Raw genomic sequence first — 15783 nt, forward strand, 5'->3', positions numbered from 1 at the left:
CTTGCTTCGGGGCTCGAGAATAATACCGAGGCTTCACGATACTTCTGGCACATAAAACGATGCAAAACGGGAGAAAGAGAAGAGAATTTGGCAAATGGAGTCGACTGCCCTCGCAACCCTTTTATAGGAGGTTGAGGCCTCGCAGTACGCTGGGCGTACTGCCTTACGTGGGGCGTACTGCCTTACGCGGGGCGTACTGCCTCCGAAATTGTCATTGCTTACGTATCCAAAGAACTCGAGTGTGAGGCGTGTCATGCTTTACTATACGCTGGGCGTAACCCGGATAAGTCCGGTGACTTCCCTTCGGATAATGTCAGATTTAATAATTAAATTTATTTTTTAATTATTTAATAAACTTCAAAAATTCATATCTTCTTCATACGAACTCCGTTTTCGACGTTCTTTATATCCACGCGTAGGTGAGACTACGCTCTACAACTTTCGTTTAGACTTCGTCGGTTAATTTAGAATTTATTTTTATTATTTATTTTTAGTAGGCCGGGACATGAAAACTCCGTTATAAAATCATAACTTCTTCATCTGACGTCCGTTTTCGCCTATCTTTTCATCGTTTCACTACAATTACCGAGATATTCGATTCTCGTTTAGATTGTTTCGGCTAAAAACCGCTCGATCTCAAATCGAGTATTCGGGCTGCATACTACTTAGTCGAAACTTCGAAAAATCATAACTTCCTCATACGAAGTCCGATTTGGGCGTTCTTTTAATGCACGCTCTTGGTTTAATGAAATCTATGACTTTCGTTTAGATTATTAAGGCTAAATATCGCTCTAACGTAAATTTCACTTTTTACATCGTTCAGCGTCGCCGGTTCTGTTGCGAAACTTCGACCGATCATAACTTCTTCGCTATAACTCGGATTTCGGCATTCTTAATATATTCGGAAACCTCATTTCAACTACTACAACATTATCCATAGATATAGAGCTTATCTAACATTTCATTTTGATGCTTATTTTTATTTTTAATTAAATTAAGACACATAATTAAGCACAAAACACATAATACACAAATAACACACTTCTATTATTTTAAAACGGGTTACAAAGGTTAACCTGGACTATTATATCAACATTAATGACAAGCCCAGAAACACAGGCGTTACAATTCTCTCCACCTTAGAATGATTCGGTCCCCGGAATCACACATCAACAAACAAATGAGGATAGCGACTCATCATGTCACTCTCCGTCTCCCATGTGAGATTTGTCCCATTAGTGTGTTTCCATCGGACAAACACTAACTCGACCATCTTGCGTCACAACTTCTTAGTCTTCCGATCAACGATTGACTCTGGTTCTTCAATCAACCTTTTGTTCTCATCGATTCTCAACTCCGAAAGTGGAATCATGTCGGGAACTTCTCTCGTGAACTTCCTCAAATAATACACATGGAAAGTGTTATGAATTCCATTCAGTTCTTCTGGTAGTTCGAGCTTGTAAGCTTGGTTCCCAATCCTTTGAAGAACTTTAAACGGTCCAATAAACCTTGGACTTAATTTTCCCCTTTTACCAAATCTTATAAGTCCCTTCCGAGGAGAGACTTTAATCAAAACCGAATCTCCAACTTCAAAAGTCATCGGTCTTCGCTTGTTGTCAGCATAGCTCTTTTGACGATCCTGAGCTGCTAACATTCTTTCCCTAATTATTTTCAACTTTTCAGCAGTTTGATGGACTATTTCCGGTCCCACAAACTGCTTTTACCCAGCCTCAAGCCAACAAGACGGCATACGACACTTCTGTCCGTACAAAGCTTGATAAGGTGTCATCTTTATGCTCGAGTGAAAACTATTATTGTAGGAAAATTCTACCAAAGGTAAATGTTCATCCCAGTTACCTAGGAATTCTACGGTACATGCTTTCAGCATATCTTCAAGTGTTTGTATCGTCTGTTGGCTCTGACTATCAGTCTGCGGATGGAAAGTTGTACTAAAACACAACTTGGTACCCATTTCCTCTTGTAGACTTTTCAAAAACCTCAAGGTGAAACGGCTATCACGATCCGATACAATCGTTAACGGAACACCGTGAAGCCTCACAATTTCCTTCACGTAAGAATTCGCAAGCTTTTCCATAGACCATTTCTCCTTGGCTGCTATGACACGCGCACTCTTAGTGAATCGATCAATGACCACCCAAATCATGTCATGACCATTCTTTGTTCTGGGCAGTTTAGTGACAAAATCCATAGCAATGTCTTCCCACTTACACATAGGCACAGACAATGGTTCTAAACTCCCGTACGATTTCTGATGTTGTGTCTTGATTCTCGCACAAGTCACACACTCGGCCACATACTTTGCAAAATCAAGCTTCATCGTCGGCCACCAGTACTAGGGTTTCAGGTCCCTATACATTTTAGTTCTACCGGGATGAATCTAGTACATGGTCTTGTGAGCTTCTTCCATCAGAAGATCTCTGACTCCTCCTGTCTTAGGTATCCAAATCCGATCTTGGAACACCTTCACTCCATGACTGTTTATACCGAACACCAAAGTTTTGCCCAAACGTTTCTCCTTTCGGTCATTCTTCTCAAAAGCATCCTCTTGAGCTTTCTTTATACTTTCCACAATGGTCGAGACAACTTCAATTCTCAACACTCTTGGCCTTTTTCTTTCAAGATTGACTTTCTGACTGAGAGCATCAGCAACAACATTAGCTTTACCAGGGTGGTAAAGTATCTCATAGTCATAGTCCTTAAGTAATTCTAGCCAGCATCATTGCCTCATATTCAATTCCTTCTTACCAAAGAGATATTGGAGACTCTTATGATTAGTGAAAAGTTTGCACTTCGTGCCATAGAGGTAATGCCTCCATATTTTCAAAGTGAAAACTACCGCTGCCAACTCCAAATCATTAGTCAGGTAGTTCCTTTCATGCTCTTTCAATTGTCGAGACACATATGCGATCACCTTGTTTCTTTGGGTCAAAACGTAACCCAATCTAACACCAGATGCATCCCTATAAAAAGCGAAGTCTTCAACTCCATCGGGTAGAGAAAATATCGGTGCCTCGCATTGTTTCTTCTTTAGCTTCTCGAATGCTTCTTTATGCATATCGTTCCAAGCATAAGTAGCTCCTTTGTGGGTCAAAGATGTTAATGGACTAGCGATCGAAGAAAAGCCTTGGATAAACCTTCGGTAGTATCCGATTAATCCTGAAAAGCTTCGGATCTTCGTGGGACTTTTCGGTTGTTCCCACTTCATCACAGCTTTGATCTTCGCTGGATTAACCATTATATCTTCTTGGTTGACCACGTGACCCAAGAATTGGACTTCTAGAATCCAAAAATCACATTTGGAGAACTTCGCATATAACTTCTCCTTCTTCAAGACTACCAAGACTTTTCGCAAGTGTCTGCCATGCTCCTCTTGGCTTTTCGAGTAAATCAAAATGTCATCTATGAACACTATCACAGATTTATCTAGGAACGGATTACAAACCCTGTTCATGAAATCAATGAATGCTGCTGGAGCATTGGTTAGTCCAAACGACATAACCAAAAACTCGTAGTGCCCATATCGTGTTCTGAATGCAGTCTTCTTTATATCCTGCTCTCTTACTTTCAGCTGATGATATCCTGACCTAAGATCGATCTTCGAGAAATAGCTCGAACCTTGAAGTTGATCGAACAGGTGATCAATCCTCGACAACGGATATCTATTCTTTATTGTTGCCTTATTCAGATCTCTGTAATCGATGCACGTTCTCATACTTCCATCTTTCTTCTTAACGAGTAACACCGGAGCTCCCCAGGGTGATGGACTAGGTCTAATGAAACCTTTGTCCAATAACTCCTGAAGTTGCATCATCAGCTCCTTCATCTCTGTCGGTGCTAATCGGTAAGGTGCTTTTGCTATTGGCGTCGTCCCTGGTAACAAGTCTATTCTAAATTCCACTTGTCTATCAGGCGGTAATCCGGGAAGATCTTCGGGAAATACTTCTGGATAATCACATACGACATGATTGCTTTGCATCGCCAGTTTCTCCTTCTTAGCATCTATCACAAATGCTAGATACGATGTACATCCTTTGGCCAAACACTTTCTGGCTTTCATCAATGAAATGATTCCGGAATTTACTCTGCGTTTATCTCCATACACCATAAACGACTCTTTCCCAGATGGGTTTACTTCGACTATCTTCTTCTTGCACAATATCTCGGCGTCATTGGTGCTAAGCCAATCCATTCCCAGTACGATGTCGAAACCATTTAGTTCAATAGGCAATAATTCCTCGTGGAATTTATTCCCATTCAAGTCAATTAAGATGTTTTTCATGCGATGGCTAACAGGTACAAACTTGCCACTAGCAACTTCGACTAATAAGGCATTATCTAGTCTATCAACAGGCAAAGCTAGTTTTCTACCAAATTCATGCGAAATAAAGGAGTAATTGGCTCCAGAATCAAATAAAATTTGGGCAGACAATTTGTTTACGAGAAAGGTACCTGAAGCGACATCAGCTTCATCATTAGCAGCTTCCAGTGTCATCTGGAATGCTCTCGCCTTCGGCTTTGGCGGAATGTTGGGTTTAGCTGCCTCCTTCTTCTTTGGGCAGTCCCTCGACATGTGTCCCTCCTCACCACAGCCATAGTAAACTTTCTTAGAGAGGGTGCATTCATTGGCATAATGCCCTGGCTTTCCACGTTTGTAGCATGTGGCCACTACCTCACATTTTCCATGATGCTTCTTCTTACATTTGTCACACCACTTGGCTTCACCTCCACCTCCCCTTGAAGCAGACTTCAAGAACTTGTTTTTCTTGTTGGACCCTGAAGTTCCATCGAGCTTCCTCTTTTCACCAACCTCTATCCTCTCCAGACCCTTTTCTTTCTGCTGGGCCTCCACATTCTTAGCTGCTCGAACAACTATTTTCAGAATAGTTGCCATCTTGACTGTCGGACCAAAGTCAGCAGGCAGTCCATTAGCAAACCTCTCAATCTTGGAGAGTTCTGTTGGCACTAGGTACGGAAATAACTTCATTTTCTCAGTGAATGCAGTAGCATAGTCATCTATACTTATCCTCCCCTTCTTCAAGTTTTGGAACAATCATATCTATCTCTGAACAGTACTGCACCCTTAGTTGTTCCAAGAACTCCTCCCATGACATTTTCAGGGCTTCTCCTCGTGGCATAGTATCTGCCAACAACTTCCACCAACTCAAGACTCCAGTCTTCAGTTGTCTAACTGCAAAGACAGTCTTCAGTTTGTTGCTACAGTCGCAACTTTCAAATACCATCTCCATTTCGGAGATCCAATCCATAATCTCAACAGGCTTCGGGCTTCCAGAAAGACTTGGCAGCTTGGCGCCCAAGAAATTCTTGTACATTCGCTCATCCTTGTTGTTTCTCCTTTTTGGGTCGTTCCTTCGTTCTCCTTGAGTCCCAACTTGTCTCATAATGCAACTATTCTTCCCTGCCTCCGATTGCTCGGGAATCAATTCAGGTTCCTCAATAGGTATGATAGGTTCGTCCCTATTATCATGCAGCATCTGTCGCATCTCATCCCTTTCTTCGGCTAACATAGCCCGAATCATGGCTTGCACCCCAACCATTATTATTGGTTATGGTGTTGTTGCTACAACAGGTATTTGCTCAATCATTGGCGGTTGATTCCTGTTTTCATCCGCGTTTCCAATGCCACTACTTGTTCTCACAATTTTTGATCTACACACCGAATAAGGTGAAATTAGATCCTCATTCACGATAGATATTCAAATCATCTTTATTACTCCGAAACGTTTACATGTTAGTTCTAATACTGTAGACATACGCTTAGAATCCTACACACATAAGGTTTCCAGATCCGGTCGGCAACAGACCATAGATCCGAACAAATAATATCATATATGGCAACATATAACATTTATCACATAAAAGCATTTTAGGCAACTTTCCTAAAATAAACTAGTTCTCGTGTCTATATTATAACAGACACACATCTCACAATCTCCACTTAGCATTCTAAGTTTAAGTCTAGAAATCCTACAAATTCCTAGTTCGCTTGAACTAATGCTCTGATACCAACTGTGACATCCCCAAAATCTCGGCCAGAAAAGACCAATTTCATTTATGCTTCTTTAAAATAATTTCAGAGTAAATCCTTTTGATTTAAAAGAGTTGCGAAATTTGTTCCAAAAACAAAATATGATAAAATAATATTTATCAAAGCATTTCATCAAGAGATGCATTTTCATTATATAATCAAAACTCGAGATGTCATGTTCCGTTACAGACCGTAAAGCATAAACGATAAAATTACAAGTCATTCAACAAATATATACATATACAAACTTGTAAACAAAACAACTTGATGATTCATCCATCTTATGTCCTCGTGCCACTTCCTGTAATGGAAATAAGACTGAGATGGGTCAGGCTTGGGAGCCTGGTGAGCATATAGGGTTCTCAACCCACAATAAATAAATTATATTTAATTTCACCAACCAACAACAACCCGATTACCCATTCCCGTTATCCTCACTTTACGTCCCTAAAACAACATCTATCTCAAGGGACCTAATCTAGGATTTTCATCGCGACGGACATTACTGCTAAGGGGTTTCCTCAACAATAGATATCCTAAAGGCAACCATGAGGGGGATAGAGTACACCGGTGAACACATCGTTCACAACACCTAAAGGTTATGAACCTGCTAGCGTTCCACAAGACTGTCTAGAAAGAGTCTGTGGTCGTCATCCATATTCCGCTAGATGACTAGGTCAACAACAACAACATCGAGGCCTCTCATATGTTTATCACACATCAACTATCTACCCATGTTCTACCCAACATATTAGTAGATAAAAATATATATTTTTATACATAGTTTAAAACCTATATAGCATGTTCAATCAATACATATTCCACATAACAGATGAGGCACACACACATAACACGTATTTCATAGAGAATAAATCGGATCTATGAGATAGAAGAAAGTGAATATACATTCATGCATATAACAACCAAATATACACATAACATGTATTTCGTATAAAATACTTCATAATTATGCGTTTGAAGAAGGTAACTACACACTCACTTGATCAGAAGATGATCGGACAACACTACGACTTGTAGAAGTAGTATTCTTCAGTAGATCTGGAAGATCTTCACAAAAACCGGGCTTCTCGTGAGGAGAGCTTCGGCTCGGGAATTGCACTTCTCGGGATCTCCGAGGCTTCGGAACTTGCTTCGGGGCTCGGGAATAATATCGGGGCTTCAGGATACTTCTGGCACGCAAAACAATGCAAAACGGGAGAAAGAGAAGAGAATTTGGCAAATGGAGTCGGCTGCCCTCGCAACCCTTTTATAGGAGGTTGAGGCCTCGCAGTACGTTGGGCGTACTTCCTTACGCGGGGCGTACTGCCTCTGAAATCGTCATTGCTTACGTATCCGAAGAAATTGAGTGTGAGGCGTGTCATGCTTCACTGTACGCTGGGCGTACAGCCCTACGTTGGGCGTAACCCGAATAAGTCCGGTGACTCCCCTTCGGATAATGTCGGATTTAATAATTAAATTTAATTTTTAATTATTTAATAAACTTCGAAAATTCATATCTTCTTCATACGAACTCCGTTTTCGATGTTCTTTATATCCACGCGTAGGTGAGACTACGCTCTACAACTTTCGTTTAGACTTCGTCGGTTAATTTAGAATTTATTTTTATTATTTATTTTTAGTAGGCCGGGACATGAAAACTCTGTTATAAAATCATAACTTCTTCATCTGACGTCCGTTTTCGCCTATCTTTTCATCGTTTCACTACAATTAACGAGATATTTGATTCTCGTTTAGATTGTTTCGGCTAAAAACCGCTCGATCTCAAATCGAGTATTCGGGCTGCATACTACTAAGTCGAAACTTCGAAAAATCATAACTTCCTCATACGAAGTCCGATTTGGGCATTCTTTTTATGCACGCTCTTGGTTTAATGAAATCTATGACTTTCGTTTAGATTATTAAGGCTAAATATCACTCTAACGTAAATTTCACTTTTTACGTCGTTCAGCGTTGCCGGTTCTGTCGCGAAACTTCGACAGGTCATAACTTCTTCGCTATAACTCGGATTTCGGCATTCTTTATATATTCGGAAACCTCATTTCAACTACTACAACATTATCCATAGATATCGAGCTTATCTAACATTTCATTTTGACGCTTATTTTTATTCTTAATTTGTCACACCCCCAAACCAAGGATGGCGGAAACGTCCGGGGGTTGAGGACTTCATGTATAGTATCATAACCACAATTTCAATAGTAATTTAAGCAAACACAACCAACATATATATAATTGAAAAAGTTACATCACTTGTATGAATTACATGTTTCAAAATCAATTACAATATGTTGACAAAATATGAAAAGTTTGACGCCTTAATGTCCCATCCTCAAAAGCACTTGATTACCTGTTTAGTAATTTCCTGAGATTACAAGTTGTTTGAAAAGTGTCAACACAAAGGTTGGTGAGTTCATAAATTTTTGCTATAAAACTTAATAGAAGTCTTTCTCATGTAAATGTCGCGTTTGTTTCAGAAAAATCCGATATTTTCCTTAAAATCCGTATAATGTAGCATTATGACCAAAGACCAAAATGTATAAGAAATCATTCTTACTTAGTAGAAATATCATGAGTTTGAATTGATATAAAAAGTGAATTTAAATCAACCTAAAACCTACTTAGGTTTTATGAAATCCTGTAAACTTTATGAATTGTTATCTCCCTATGTGAGTCGCTATAATCATACTATGACTATGTGAACCTACCACGACGTTTCTCAGGCGTCGCGAAAATGAAATGACATTTGTCACCTGTAGACCTGCAGGTCCCACTGTAGCTAGCAGCAAGGTGTGGGGTGTCAAACCCAATATAGATCTATATACAAGTATCACGTTCTCCCTCCAGGAGACTCTAATTATAACTACCAGGAATTATATTCCGCACTCGGACGTACGGAAAGAGAGATTGTCTCACAATTTAGGGTAACAAGTTTACGTATAATGTGTGTGAGTGTAAATCTTTTCTGTATGAATGTACCCTTTTAGTACGAGTGTGTTATGTAGTATATCATAAACTATACCTATTATGGTTTATCTAAAACGTTTGTAACATGTAAGAACTCTTTTATGGAAATGTATTAGTGTTATGAATTCATTAAACTATACTTTTTATAGTTTAATATACGTGTTCTAAAATGAATGAATAATATTTATTATGAATGACTTAGTTTCAGTTCATGGTGATAAACTAACAAAGAAACACATTCAATAATTAGAACTTATGATTATACACTTTGATCAACATAATACAAAGTGTTATGATATTTACATGTTGTTGGCTAACTTTAGCCATTCTGCACTGTTTTGGAAAAATCATAGAAAAATCATACGAAGTCGAAAACTAGATCCGTAAATTCTGAGAGTTCACAAAATGTGTCTAGTTGACTCATAATTTTTATCACGATTTTTAATGACCTTCAACTTGGGTTAAAAAGTCCATAATCACAGACTGGTCCGGATTGTTGTTTGAAATGATAGGCAATTTTGTAAAAATCACCAAAAAATTGTAGAAAAATCGTATGGAGATGTGCAAGTAGTCATTTTAAAGCTAAGAACTTGAACTATTTGCACCTTGTACATTTTTGAAAACAAAAATGTTTAAGATGCCCAAAACAGTCCGTGAATGGAGTTGAACTTTTCTGATGAATGCTGTTAGAAAATTTTAGTTATGTTCTTGGTGTTTTAACTTGTATTCCCCCCCTTAAAAACTTGAGAAAACATGAAAATGTAGGGGTATGAACTCACCTTAAGTGATTTTAGTAGATGATTGTTGAAGAATGGAAGTGTTTAACTCAAGAACACTTGGAGATGCCTAGAAGATTTTCGAGAATCTAACATCATACTTATGGAGTTTGTGTAAGCAATTAATGATTTGAGTAGAATGAAGTGAAATAATCATAAGGAGGATGAATTATACTTACTAAGAGTGGAAGAACACTTGAAAATCAGCCTTGAATCTCGAATTTGGTGGAGAAAAAGTTTGAGAGAAAAGTGGTGTTTGATACTTAGTGAAAGGAGAGCAAATGAGAGAAATGAGGAGAGAGGATGTTTGTTCCAGCTCTAAAAACGTGGGAATGAGTGGCAATTGAGTGTAAGGGACATTGAAGTGACCTAGGTAAGGTGGGGAGGTGTGGCTGGTCATAGAGTGGGTGTGGGGTGGTTGCTTGTGACATAAGTTAAGGCAAGGTCAACACTCCACCTTAAATAAATCCCCCATTAGATCTTTATTATTTAGATAATGATTTTCATCAAAATATGTTTAAATTATGAATATTTAGGGTTTATTATGTTAAAATATAATTTCTGGAGAAAATCCCGCTTTAAAATCACGAAAAACGGGCTTAAAATGTTAAAAATATCAAAAAGGGGCTAAAAGTAACAAAATTCCGAAATCTGCCCGAGTTTCGGTCTTCTGATGCTGAAACCGAGAGGAGAGAGGGCAGAAACCGAGAGGGGAGGAGAAAACGAGAGAAGAGAAGAGAGGGAGCAGAGACTGAGAGGTGGGAGAAGAGAGAACAGAGACCGAGAGGAGGGAAGAGAGAACAGAGAGGCGCGAAGAGACAGAGAGGAGAGAAGGAGACAGAGACCGAGAGGTGGGAGAAGAGATAACTGAGACCGAGAGGAAGGAAGAGAGAACAGAGAGGCGCGAAGAGACAGAGAGCTGAGAGGAAGGAAGGAAGCCGAGAGGCGGGCATGGGGACCGAGAAGGGACAGAGACCGAGAACAGAGGCTCTGTCCTCACGAGTTTCGGCCCGAGAGGCCTCTCTTCTTGGTTTCGGTTCCTAAAGCCTATTTTACTCGTTTTCACTCCGTTTTGAGCTGTTTTTGACCCAGTTAAGGGTCGGAATGGCCCGAATGATTCTAAAAAGTTACGGGAACTTTTGAGAGAGATTTGGGAGAGATTTCACATACTTGGAGAGATTTAGGAGAAATGTGACATTCTTGGAGAGATTTCTCATACAAAGAGATATTTGAGAGAGATTTCACATACTTGGAGAGATTTGGGAGAGATTTGACATTCTTGGAGAGATTTCTCATACAAAGAGATATTTGAGAGAGATTTCACATACTTGGAGAGATTTGAGAGAGATTTGACATAGAGAGAGATAGAGTGAAAACGATTGAGAGAGGTTCCATGTGTGACCATTGTGAGTTTTTGGCTCCGCAACGCAAGGTTCTTGAGCCCCGTTAAGTCATGATTAGGAATCCTACACACTCCCGATGAGTATGCAACATGGTTTTATCAGTTTAGTTCATTGACTAACACTAAGGCTCTGGAAATTTTAACACAAGACTATTCCCAAGTAATGTTTTCCCATTAATATAGCAAGTCATACAGTATGTACATAACACAAACCCTAATACACAATGTTTAATCGAGTCGACCGATTTGACTTGATGACTTGACTTGACTCTAGATTGACGATTGTCACATAATTAAATTACGACACATAATTAAGCACAAAACACATAATACACAAATAACACACTTCTATTATTTTAAAACGGGTTACAAAGGTTAACCTGGACTATTATATCAACATTAATGACAGGCCCAGAAACATAGGCGTTACAATTCTCTCCACCTTAGAATGATTTCGTCCCCGGAATCACACAACAACAAACAAATGAGGATAGCGACTCATCATGTCACTCTCCGTCTCCCAGGTGAGATTTGTCCCATTAGTGTGTTTCCATCGGACAAGCACTAACTCGACCATCTTGCATCACAACTTCTTAGTCTTTTGGTCAACGATTGACTCTTGGTTTAACGAAATCTATGACTTTCGTTTAGATTATTAAGGCTAAATATCGCTCTAATGTAAGTTTCACTTTTTACGTCGTTCAGCGTTGCCGGTTCTGTTGAGAAACTTCGACCAATCATAACTTCTTTGCTATAACTCGGATTTCGACATTCTTAATATATTCGGAAACCTCATTTCAACTACTACAACATTATCCATAGATATCGAGCTTATCTAACATTTCATTTTGATGCTTATTTTTATTTTTAATTAAATTAAGACACATAATTAAGCACAAAACACATAATACACAAATAACACACTTCTATTATTTTAAAACGGGTTACAAAGGTTAACCTGGACTATTATATCAACATTAATGACAAGCCCAGAAACACAGGCGTTACAATTCTCTCCACCTTAGAATGATTCGGTCCCCGGAATCACACATCAACAAACAAATGAGGATAGCGACTCATCATGTCACTCTCCGTCTCCCAGGTGAGATTTGTCCCATTAGTGTGTTTCCATCGGACAAACACTAACTCGACCATCTTGCGTCACAACTTCTTAGTCTTCCGATCAACGATTGAATCTGGTTCTTCAATCAACCTTTTGTTCTCATCGATTCTCAACTCCGAAAGTGGAATCATGTCGGGAACTTCTCCCGTGAACTTCCTCAAATAACACACATGGAAAGTGTTATGAATTCCATTCAGTTCTTCTGGTAGTTCGAGCTTGTAAGATTGGTTCCCAATCCTCTGAAGAACTTTAAACAGTCCAATAAACCTTGGACTTAATTTTCCCCTTTTACCAAATCTTATAAGTCCCTTCCGAGGCGAGACTTTAAGCAAAACCGAATCTCCAACTTCAAAAGTCATCGGTCTTCGCTTGTTGCAGCATAGCTCTTTTGAGGATCCTGAGCTGCTAACATTCTTTCCCTAATTATTTTCAACTTTTCAGCAGTTTGATGGACTATCTCCGGTCCCACAAACTGCTTTTCCCCAGCCTCAAGCCAACAAGACGGCATACGACACTTCTGTCCGTACAAAGCTTGATAAGGTGTCATCTTCATGCTCGAGTGAAAACTATTACTGTAGGAAAATTCTACCAAAGGTAAATGTTCATACCAGTTACCTAGGAATTCCAGGGTACATGCTCTCAGCATATCTTCAAGTGTTTGTATCGTCCGTTCGCTCTGACCATCAGTCTGCGGATGCAAAGTTGTAATTAAACACAACTTTGTACCCATTTCCTCTTGTAGACTTTTCCAAAACCTCGACGTGAAATGACTATCACGATCCGATACAATCGTTAACGAAACACCGTGAAGCCTCACAATTTCCTTCACGTAAGAATTCGCAAGCTTTTCCATAGACCATTTCTCCTTGGCTGCTATGAAATGCGCACTCTTAGTGAATCGATCAATGACCACCCAAATCATGTCATGACCATTCTTTGTTCTGGGCAGTTTAGTGACAAAATCCATAGTAATGTCTCCCCACTTACACATAGGCACATGCAATGGTTCTAACCTCCCATACGATTTCTGATGTTGTGTCTTGACTCTAGCACAAGTCACACACTCGGCCACATACTTTGCAAAATCAAGCTTCATCGTCAGCCACCAGTACTAGGGTTTCAGGTCCCTATACATTTTAGTTCTACCGGGATGAATCTAGTACATGGTCTTGTGAGCTTCTTCCATCAGAAGATCTCTAACTCCTCCTGTCTTAGGTATCCAAATCCGATCTTGGAACACCTTCACTCCATGACTGTTTATACCGAACACCAAAGTTTTGCCCAAACGTTTCTCCTTTCGGTCATTCTTCTCAGAAGCGTCCTCTTGAGCTTTCTTTATACTTTCCACAATGGTCGAGACAACTTCAATTCTCAACGCTCTTGGCCTTTTTCTTTCAAGATTGACTTTCCGACTGAGAGCATCAGCAACAACATTAGCTTTACCAGGGTGGTAAAGTATCTCATAGTCATAGTCCTTAAGTAATTCTAGCCAGCATCGTTGCCTCATATTCAATTCCTTCTAACCAAAGAGATATTGGAGACTCTTATGATTAGTGAAAAGTTTGCACTTCGTGCCATAGAGGTAATGCCTCCATATTTTCAAAGTGAAAACTACTGCTGCCAACTCCAAATCATGAGTCGGGTAGTTCCTTTCATGCTCTTTCAATTGTCGAGACACATATGCGATCATCTTGTCTCTTTCGGTCAAAACACAACCCAATCTAACACCAGATGCATCACTATAAACAACGAAGCCTTCAACTCCATCGAGTAGAGAAAGTATCGGTGCCTCGCATAGTTTCTTCTTTAGCTTCTCGAATGCTTCTTTATGCTTATCGTTCCAAGCATAAGTAGCTCCTTTGTGGGTCAAAGATGTTAATGGACTAGCGATCGAAGAAAAGCCTTGGATAAACCTTCGGTAGTATCCGACTAATCCTGAAAAGCTTCGGATCTCCGTGGGACTTTTCGCTGGATTAACCATTATCCCTTCTTGGTTGACCACGTGACCCAAGAATTGGACTTCTAGAATCCAAAAATCACATTTGGAGAACTTCCCATATAGCTTCTCCTTCTTCAAGACTTCCAACACTTCTCGCAAGTGTCTGCCATGCTCCTCTTGGCTTTTAGAGTAAATCAGAATGTCATCTATGAACACTATCACAGATTTATCTAGGAATGGATTACAAACCCTGTTCATTAAATCCATGAATGTTGCTGGAGCATTGGTTAGTCTAAACGACATAACCAAAAACTCGTAGTGCCCATATCGTGTTCTGAATGCAGTCTTCTTTATATCCTGCTCTCTTACTTTCAGCTGATGATATCCTGACCTAAGATCGATCTTCGAGAAATAGCTCGAACCTTGAAGTTGATCGAACAGGTGATCAATCCTCGACAACAGATATCTATTCTTTATTGTTGCCTTATTCAGCTCTCTGTAATCGATGCACGTTCTCATACTTCCATCTTTCTTCTTAACGAATAACACCGGAGCTCCCCAGGGTGATGGACTAGGTCTAATGAAACCTTTGTCCAATAACTCCTGAAGTTGCATCATCAGCTCCTTCATCTCTGTCGGTGCTAATCGGTAAGGTGCTTTTGCTATTGGCGTCGTCCCTGATAACAAGTCTATTCTAAATTCCACTTGTCTATCAGGCGGTAATCCGGGAAGATCTTCGGGAAATACTTCCGTATAATCACATACGACATGAATGCTTTGCATCGCCAGTTTCTCCTTCTTAGCATCTATCACAAATGCTAGATACGATGTACATCCTTTGGCCAAACACTTTCTAGCTTTCATCAATGAAATGATTCCAGAATTTACTCTGCGTTTATCTCCATACACCATAAACGACGCTTATTTTTATTCTTAATTAAATTAAGACACATAATTAAGCACAAAACACATAATACACAAATAACACACTTCTATTATTTTAAAACGGGTTACAAAGGTTAACCTAGACTATTATATCAACATTAATGACAAGCCCAGAAACACAGGCGTTACAACTCTCTCCACCTTAGAATGATTCCGTCACCGAAATCACACATCAACAAACAAATGAGGATAGTAACTAATCATGTCACTCTCCGTCTCCCAGGTGAGATTTGTCTCATTAGTGTGTTTCTATCGGACAAGCACTAACTCGACCATCTTGCGTCACAACTTCTTAGTCTTTCGGTCAACGATTGCCTCTGGTTCTTCAATCAACCTTTTGTTCTCATCGATTCTCAACTCCGAAAGTGGAATCATGTCGGGAACTTCTCCCGTGAACTTCCTCAAATAACACACATGGAAAGTGTTATGAATTTCATTCAGTTCTTCTGGTAGTTCGACCTTGTAAGCTTGGTTCCCAATCCTCTGGAGAACTTTAAACGGTCCAATAAACCTTGGACTTAATTTTCCCCTTTTACCAAATCTTAT

This window comes from Lactuca saligna, chromosome 5 (genome assembly GCF_052625555.1).
Source record: "Lactuca saligna cultivar CGN05327 chromosome 5, ASM5262555v1, whole genome shotgun sequence".
Taxonomy (NCBI): domain Eukaryota; kingdom Viridiplantae; phylum Streptophyta; class Magnoliopsida; order Asterales; family Asteraceae; genus Lactuca; species Lactuca saligna.